Source organism: Trichechus manatus, unplaced genomic scaffold (assembly GCF_000243295.1).
Source record: "Trichechus manatus latirostris isolate Lorelei unplaced genomic scaffold, TriManLat1.0 scaffold00305, whole genome shotgun sequence".
Classification (NCBI taxonomy): domain Eukaryota; kingdom Metazoa; phylum Chordata; class Mammalia; order Sirenia; family Trichechidae; genus Trichechus; species Trichechus manatus.
The window spans coordinates 366,189-374,649 of record NW_004444241.1 but is presented as its reverse complement, the minus strand read 5'-3'; the positions used below and the strand labels follow the sequence as shown (position 1 = coordinate 374,649).

At 39.1% G+C, this 8,461-nt stretch overlaps 1 pseudogene; it reads left to right on the top strand.

Annotated features, from left to right (window-relative positions):
* Nucleotides 1-7,428: 7,428 nt before the first annotated feature.
* Nucleotides 7,429-8,114, top strand: LOC101353791 (inhibitor of growth protein 1-like; annotated as a pseudogene).
* Nucleotides 8,115-8,461: the final 347 nt, after the last annotated feature.

Here is an 8,461-nt window from a genome sequence, read left to right as displayed (position 1 = left end):
CATGGGAACCTCATACCACCAAGAAAGCAGTGCTGGGAGCAGAGCGTGTTCTTTGGACCTGAGGTTCCTGTGCAGAGAAGCTCCCAGACCAAAGGAAGACTGATGACATGGACTTTCCTCCAGAGCCAACAGAGAAAGTGTTCCCCTGGAGCTGATGCCCTGAATTTGGTCTTGCAGCCTACTGGACTGTGAGAGAATAAATTTCTGTTTGTTAAAACCATCCACTTGCGGTATTTCTGTTGGAGCAGCACTAGATGACTGAGACACCGCCTCTCTCTGATTTACTGAAGGGAAGCTTTGAAAGGACAGCAGCTCCTTCTATAGATTCCCAGATGCCGTCTCCTATGGACACAGGCATTTAAAAATTAGGCTTAACCCCAATCCTGTCTTTTCTCCTTCTCCTCCTTCTCCCGAATACTCCCTGTGAGTTCAGTCTCCCCTCCCTATTCTACCCCCTTAATCTTCTTGTTTAGTCAATACAGCATCAGAACAGACTTTCAGTTCCCACAGATGCACACGTACATAATTATACATCCCACAACCCAATTTAGGTCACCCCTCAGAAACTGTCTACAGTTGGCTCCATCATTAACAAAGCTGTTGTCTTGGGGTGGAGGTGGGAAGGAATGCAAAGTGAGGGTCGTAGGATCATATGACTAAGGAAAGCCCCAAGTGGAAATGGGTGCAAAGTTAGAGAAGGATAATGGGTCATCCGTAGAAAGATTTTAGGAGGTATGTGTGTTCCATGTCAATATCCCCTGAAGTCTTCTTAAAACCTAACAATAGTTTAGTTTAACTAGTAAAAAATGTCTGCCTTGAGCATTATGCTCTTTTAAGAACTATGTACGTGGGATCAAATTGACAACCAGAAAAAAAACCAAACCCATTGCCATGGAGTTGATTCCCACTCATAGCGACACTACAGGACAGAATAGAACTGCCCCATGATTTGAATATAATTTGAAAAAGGATAGTGAGAATAGCAGCACAACTGGAGAATGTAATTGATGTCACTGAATTGTACACGTAGAAACGTTTGAAATGGTTTAACTTTGGCTATGTATATTTTCACCAAAAAAAAGGTCCTCCAAGGCTCAGAAGGGAGTGTGTTGACATGTTGTGGGGTTGTTAACCAATGTCATAAATATATGTACTGACTGTTTAATAAGAAACTATTTGTTCTGTCAACCTTCATCTAAAGTACAATAATAATAATAAAAAAAGAATAGAACTGCCCCATAGAGTTTCAAAGGAGTGGCTGGTGGATTCGAACTGCCACTTTTTGGTTAACAGCCGAACACTTACCCACTACGCCACCAGGGCTCCAAGCTGACAACAACAACTCAAAAGATTAGATAAGAAACTTAGGGGGCAGTGAGTTTATGTTAACAGGGGAGGAACAACTCAGAAAAGGAAGGTGAGAACGGTGGCATAACTTGTAGAATGTAATCAATGTCACTGAATTGTACATGTAAAAATTGTTGAATTGGAGGATGTTTTGCTGTGTATATTCTCAGCAACGAGAACAACAAAATAAATAAATTAAAAAATAAAAAAGAAATAGTGGTCATTTGATGCTCAAGCCGCCAACACAACCATGATTCTCCTTTTCACTCACTGCTCTTTCATAATGACCATAATTATCTATTCCAGTTGGTAACATGCTTATCTGTATTTCTGATGTCTCTTCAAGGTGGTTACTATGCTTATTCTGAATTCTGTCCTACCACACCCAGAGCATTGTTAGGCAGCTTACCAGCGCCCAGGAAATTCTAGCTGATTGACAGACTAACAGGACAAACTGTGCATTGAGTAAAAGAAGTCCTCTTGTTCTCTGCACAAGCACCTGTCCCAGTGAAGCCACTGGACAGATGCTCTAATAGATATTAAAACAAAAATTTTATTGAGGGAATAATTTTCATTCCGTAGGAGAACATGTGGCATTCAAATCAACTGCAACATCATGCTCTGTTTTGCAAGCAGACAAAAAGGTATTTAACAGGCAGTATAAATTAGGGACTTGGTGTTGCAATGGTTAAGAGCTCAGCTGCTAACCAAAACGTCTGCAGTTTGAATCCACCAGCCGCTCCTTGGAAACCCTATGGGCAGTTCTACTATGTCCTATAGGGTTGCTATGAGTCTGAATCAACTCGACCGCAATGAGTTTGGTTTTTGTTTTTGGTAACTAGTTCACATCAAAGCAGATCTCAGAGGAAGGAAGGTTTACAAGGGGCAATTAACTACAAACCTTCACATCAATTTCTAGTCTAACACAAATCTCTCATTTTTGGTGCAATTTGACTAAGGGAATATTTCTAAAATGAAACCTATAAACATTCTTGATATGGAGATTTGTGATATATTACAGGCTGAGTCAACTTAATTGGAATTCTAATCCTTGAATATAAAACCAACTATTAGTTAGGAAAGAGTAAAGATTAGATCAGTTCTAAATCTAAGTCTTTTGAACTATAAACACTATTTAATCAGCTAAAAGGGGAAGGAGGAAAAAGTCCAGGAGTCTGCTGGGCAAATTCCTTGAAGACAGTTAAAATAGCAAGTTTATTTATAAGCTCTAACTTTATTTAATGTATCATTGAGGGCCTTCTCTGGGGCCAGCTGTGGAAACATTGTAAACAAGCACTGAGTTGTTGTTTTTCAAACAGTAAAACCTTAACAGAAGCTGATTTCTTCAGAAGAGTAGAAGTGAAATTCTCAGTTTACTTCAGAATGGAGTGTCTAATTTTAGTTCTGAAATCACCAATTCAGATATTCTGGCACCTCAAATTTTAAAAATCTACACTCACACTAATGTCCTTACATATGCAATGAACTTTTCTACCACTTTCTTCTTGAATGTCTAGTTTGTACAAGTTTACAGTTGACCTTAGTGCTCTGAGATGTCTTATTTAGTTATATGTATAATTAAAAGTCTAACCAAATATTATGGTAATTCCAGTAGATTTCCAGACTACAAAGAGTTTACTAATGCAACACTTGAAGTGTTTTGAAACTTGTGGTTTTTGGTTTTCTTACCCTGAATGTTGTATTCTGGGCAGTTCCAACGTCCAATTCTGGGCAATGGTATTATATATTCTTTAAAAATGTGATTTTTAAAAGATGGCTATGCCAGCTCATAAATGGCCCACAATGAATTTGACAATTTTCCTGTTGTTGAATGCTGTATGTTGTTTTCAAATTTTTCCTTATTATGTATGATGCTGTGTTCATCCTTGTTGAGAAAGTTTTGCTTCCTCAACTGATTATATCTTTAGACTAAAGGCATGTAAGCAGAATTACTGGGTGAAAATATGAATATCTTTAAGTCTTAATGAGCTATCAAACTGCTTTTCAGAAAGTCTGTACCATTTTGCCCTCCTAACAATGGTGTGTGTGAGGCACTGAAGGTTCCGTGGTAGAATTCTCAACTTCCCTGTAAGAGACTAGGGTTTGATTCTGGCCAATGCACCTTATATGCAGCTACTAACCCCATGCAGGCTTGCATATTGCTATGATGCTGAACAGGTTTCAGTGGAGCTTCCAGACTAAGATGGACTAGGAAGAAAAGCCTGGCAATCTACCTCTGAAAATCAGCCAATTAAAACCCTCTGGATCACCACAGTCCAGTTCCCAATGGATCACGGCGGTGATGCAAGACCAGGCAGCGTTTCCTTCTGTTGTGCATGGGGTCTATATGAGTTGGGGGCTGACTCGATGGCACCTAACAACAACAACAGTGTGTAAAGGCCCATTTGATTCACTATTGCTAACACTGGATATTTAAATATTTGCTCATTTGGGAACTTGTGTGTACAGAAATTCAAAAAGAGTATGCAAACCCTGCATGGCTGTGTCTGGGTTATGTGGCCCGGCAGAAGCCATCAGGCTGCCTTTGCACTGGGGGCATAAAAGTTCATGACTGTTGCATCTGCCTGGAGAACCGTAAAATTTTATCAGTTGAAAAATATCCCTCTTCAAAGGCATTTTCCACTCATTGTCTTCTAGCATCCATTATTGCTGACAGGAAGTTTGATGCCAATCTACTTCTTATTCTTTTGTTTACTACCTGCTTTTTCTAACAAATGGATGAATGCTTGGATAAATTATTGCATGTCCATTCAATAGATTATTATTCAACTTTTCAAAATAATGCATTATGCATATATTATTTACCTAAATGGATATTCCTTATATATTATTAGCTGAGTCATAGAGACGAAGTTGCAGAGAAATGTTTACCATTTTTATAAAAACAAACATCAACAAAACTCTCTAAATTTTTTAATTCAATTTAGTTTTTTGTGAAAATATACACAGCAAAAGACAGTTTCAACAAATTCTAAATATACAATTCAAAACTCTGTATATTTGTAATCCTATTTTGCATATATTTTTGAGCACAGAGAAAGTATAAAAAGGTAGAAATCAGGCTACTAGTTTTGGATTCCTTCTTATTTAGGAAAGGGAGAGAAGATTATGGGGAACATTAATAATGTTATTACATATTTGCTTTAGTTTTAGTTTTCTTTACTACTAGTAAGGTTAGGTATCATTTCATGTCTGTCCATCATTTCATTATATTCTTCTATAAATTTTCTCTTCACTTTTTTTTTGCCAGTTTTTCTATTGGGTTGTTTGATTTGTTTTGGGAATCAATTTATAGGAACTTCTTTGTATATTATAAATCATATGTGTTGCATTGCACATATTTTTTCCAAGTCTATCATTTTTCTAACTTTGTTTATGGTGTCTTTTACCATACGAAAAATGTTAAATTGTTATATAGCCAAATGTTTTTTTTTCACATACAAACTCTGGATTTCATACCATGTTTAAGAATATTTCACTGACTCCAAGGTTATACATATAACGAAAAAACCAAACCCGCTGCCATCGAGTCAATTCCGACTCATAGTGACCCTATAGGACAGGGTAAAACTGCCCAATGGAGTCTCCAAGGAGTGCCTGGTGGATTTGAACCACAGACCTTTTGGTTGGCAGCCATAGCACTTAACAACTATGCCACCAGGGTTTCCAAGGTTATACATATACTACATTAAAATTATTCTAAATTTTAATTTTGTCTATATTTAGTTCTTTACATTTTATGGATTTTGCTTTTGTACGTAATGTGAGGTAAATGTCCAAAACTGTTTTCTTGGATGGATTGCCAAATATTCTAGCAACTTTTATCAAATCAACTCATTCTTTTCCCACTGAAATATAATATCACTTTTCCCATTTATAAGTTCTGGATCTTCTGATGTTATGAGGAATGCCATGATGGTGGATAAGGCAGTCTTTGAGTCCATGGGCTGTGCATTGAGTCTAAGAAGTCCCCTTGTTCTAGCGGAAGTATTACAGGCAAGGAAACCAAATCCATATCAGGGTACTTGTGTATTTCAGTGAGGATGAATCTTTGCTTCCTTTCTGTTGGAAGACATCCAGTATAATCAGCCTATCACCAGGTGGCTGACTGATCTCCTAGAGATGGTGCTGTATCAAGGACTCAGTGCTGGTCTCTGCTGTTGGCTGATTGGGCACTCAGCAGTAGCATTTTCCAGTCCAGCCTTAGTAAGAGGAAGCCCATGTTGTTGAGCCCATACATAGCTCTATCCCTGCCACCATAATTACTTTGTTCATGGGTCCTTTGAGGAAGCACTAGGATGGCTAGGGAAAAGCTGACTGATATCCACAGAGCACATCATTTTGTCCACCTGGTTATTAAAAGCCTCCACTGCAATGGGTGTCCCTTGGTGGTCATTCATATGAGGCCCCATTATCTTCACAGTCTGTGACCATTCTGAAAGGTCCATTCACATATATTTTCCCCAGACTTCCTCACCACCAATCTTCCAATCACAGTCTTTCCAAATTCCTGACCATCCAGCCAAACCATTAACAACTGGCTATGAATCAGTGTGGATTCACACATCTAGCCCTCTCTCCAGTCACACTGGACAACCAAATGCACTGCTTCAGAGGATGTTTCTTTCCACTATTCTTCAGTATAACCCCTGAGTTAAGCTATAGTTCTACAGCTATCAACTTTGGGGTATTACCATCTTATTGTTCAAACCTATCTGTAAACCAAGTTCAATTTGTTTTCTTTCTTAGTCATCTAGTAATAAGGAGCACCCCAGAAGGCCATAGGTATGGATTGAGGAAGAGGAGGCAATGTAACAGAAGTCAGTGTTGAAGGAGTCTGGATCACCTACTCATGCAACTTACTTGTGTCTTCCAGACCTGCTCAAGCCCAGTGCCTTATATACTATTCTCATTTGATAGATAGATTACTGTTGTGCACTACCAAGCTTATGGCCAGGAAGGAGGGGTGGTGTCAGACAATACACAGTTTATGCTTGTAAAGTTCTGGAGACATGGTAACTGATGTCCCATGATTTTAGGTGAGCAGTCTGTACCAAAGCCCAGTACCAAATCAGAAACTATGCCTTAAAAGAAAAAATAGTTATCTGAAGGAGTGGGCATAAATTTGCTCCAAACTCCTAGAGATCACACTGTGAATCTCCTATTAATGCATGCCAAAAAGTCCACACAGCATCCCTATTTGTCACAGACACTTGGGTTTTATTGGATCTGCTGGTTCATAAAAGAAAGTGGTAGGACAGCTTATACTGAAGCACGAGCTTGCTTTGGAACCTTCTCTTGCTATAATCCTCACTTGAAACTGGCAGCCTTAAGGGTGACTCTATAAATCGGTTGAAATACTATACTCAGATATGATAGATGTTGCCTCTGAAATCCAAAAAAGGCTACCAACCATTGTGTCTCTCTTTTCGTGGTAGTTGATGCAAGATGCAGCAACTTGTCTTTCACCTTAGAGGCAGATCTCAACATGCTTCAAACCATGAACCCAAAAAAATGTTGCTAAAGTAATAGAGCCCTAAATATTTGTGGGGTTTATCTTCACATATGTCTTACTCAGATTTCTAAAGTATTTTATACACTTGTAATGCATAGCTACATAGTCCTGAATCAAACCAAGACAATGACAGTGACAGTGAATATTTCTCAAGGCTACAGATTTGAGAAATTATTCTTGATTTTGAGATGTCTGAGGTACAGCTGAGAGGATGTCTCAAAATCAACATGTCTCAAACTAATCCCATCATTCATCCACCTACGTATGCTCTTCTTGTAGCATTCCCAACTTAGTAGGCAGTGGACTTTATAGGTCTAGAGATTAAAAGAGAGCGATAAAAATAAAGATGCGGAACAATGGCGGCTGGCGGCGCTTCCTCCGCCAGCGAGTGGCCACACTATTAGCCTCGGCAGCCGGCGGGATACGCCCACAGCGCCCGGTCGAGCTTCTCCCTTGGCCGAGGGCTGGCGGCGAGGGTGTGGCCGGGCTTCTCCTGGGCCGCCGTGTCGTCAGACTTCGGCATCTCCACCTCGGGGAAATAAATTCTAAAGGAATTGAATGAATTTTATGAGAGATTTAAGCGTGAGACCGAGGGCACACAGAAGAGGAGAGTTTTACATTGCATTCCAAGAGCCCTGATTTGGAGCAAGGAACTGGAAAGTGAAAAGATTCAGATTGTGAGTTAAATGGTAGAGCTGGTTGAGAACCGGACCAGACAAGTGGACAGTCATGTGAAACTATCTGAGGCACATTAAGAGACCAATGACATCACTGGCAACAGTTGCAAAACCAGCCAAGATAAATCAAAGAGTTAGACAATCGCTCAAGCAGAGAAGCCCAATAATAACCAATGACAAAGTAGCAATGAGAATCAAGAGAATGCATCTAATAATCATGATCATGATGACATCACCTCAGGAACACCAAAGGAGAAGAAAGCAAAAACATCAAAGAAAAAGAAACCCTCTAAGGCCAAAGGACAGAGGGAAGCACATCTCCTGCAGACCTTCCCATTGACCGGAATGAACCGATATACAGTTAGGTCTCCTATGGAGAATTGATAGGCTGTGACAACGATGAATGCCCCATATAATGGTTTCATTTCTCGTGCGTGGGACTTAACCATAAACCAAAGGGCAAGTGATACTGCCCCAAGTGTAGAGGGGAAAACGAGAAAACAATGGACAAAACACTGGAGAGATCCAAAAAAGAGAAAGCTTATAACATGTAGTTTGTGGACACGCATTTAATAGTGAGGAAAACAAAGTAAACCAATGTTTGTATCACATTGCCACCTTTATTGAGGTGTAAGGATGGTAAAATGTATATTTTTAAAGAATATTAGAAAAGAAACCATTCCTTTTATAGGGATGGTGGTGATTTTTTTCTTTTGTTTTCATTGGTACACATGTGTAACAAGAAAGCAGTCTGTGGATAAACATTCTAGAAACTACAAATATTGGTTTGAATTAGATACTCAAAAAATAAATAAATAAATAAAGATCTTGACGTATAGGTAGCAATAGAAGCTCAGGAAGTGAATGAAATTGCCCAGGAAGAATCTGTATAGTAAGACAG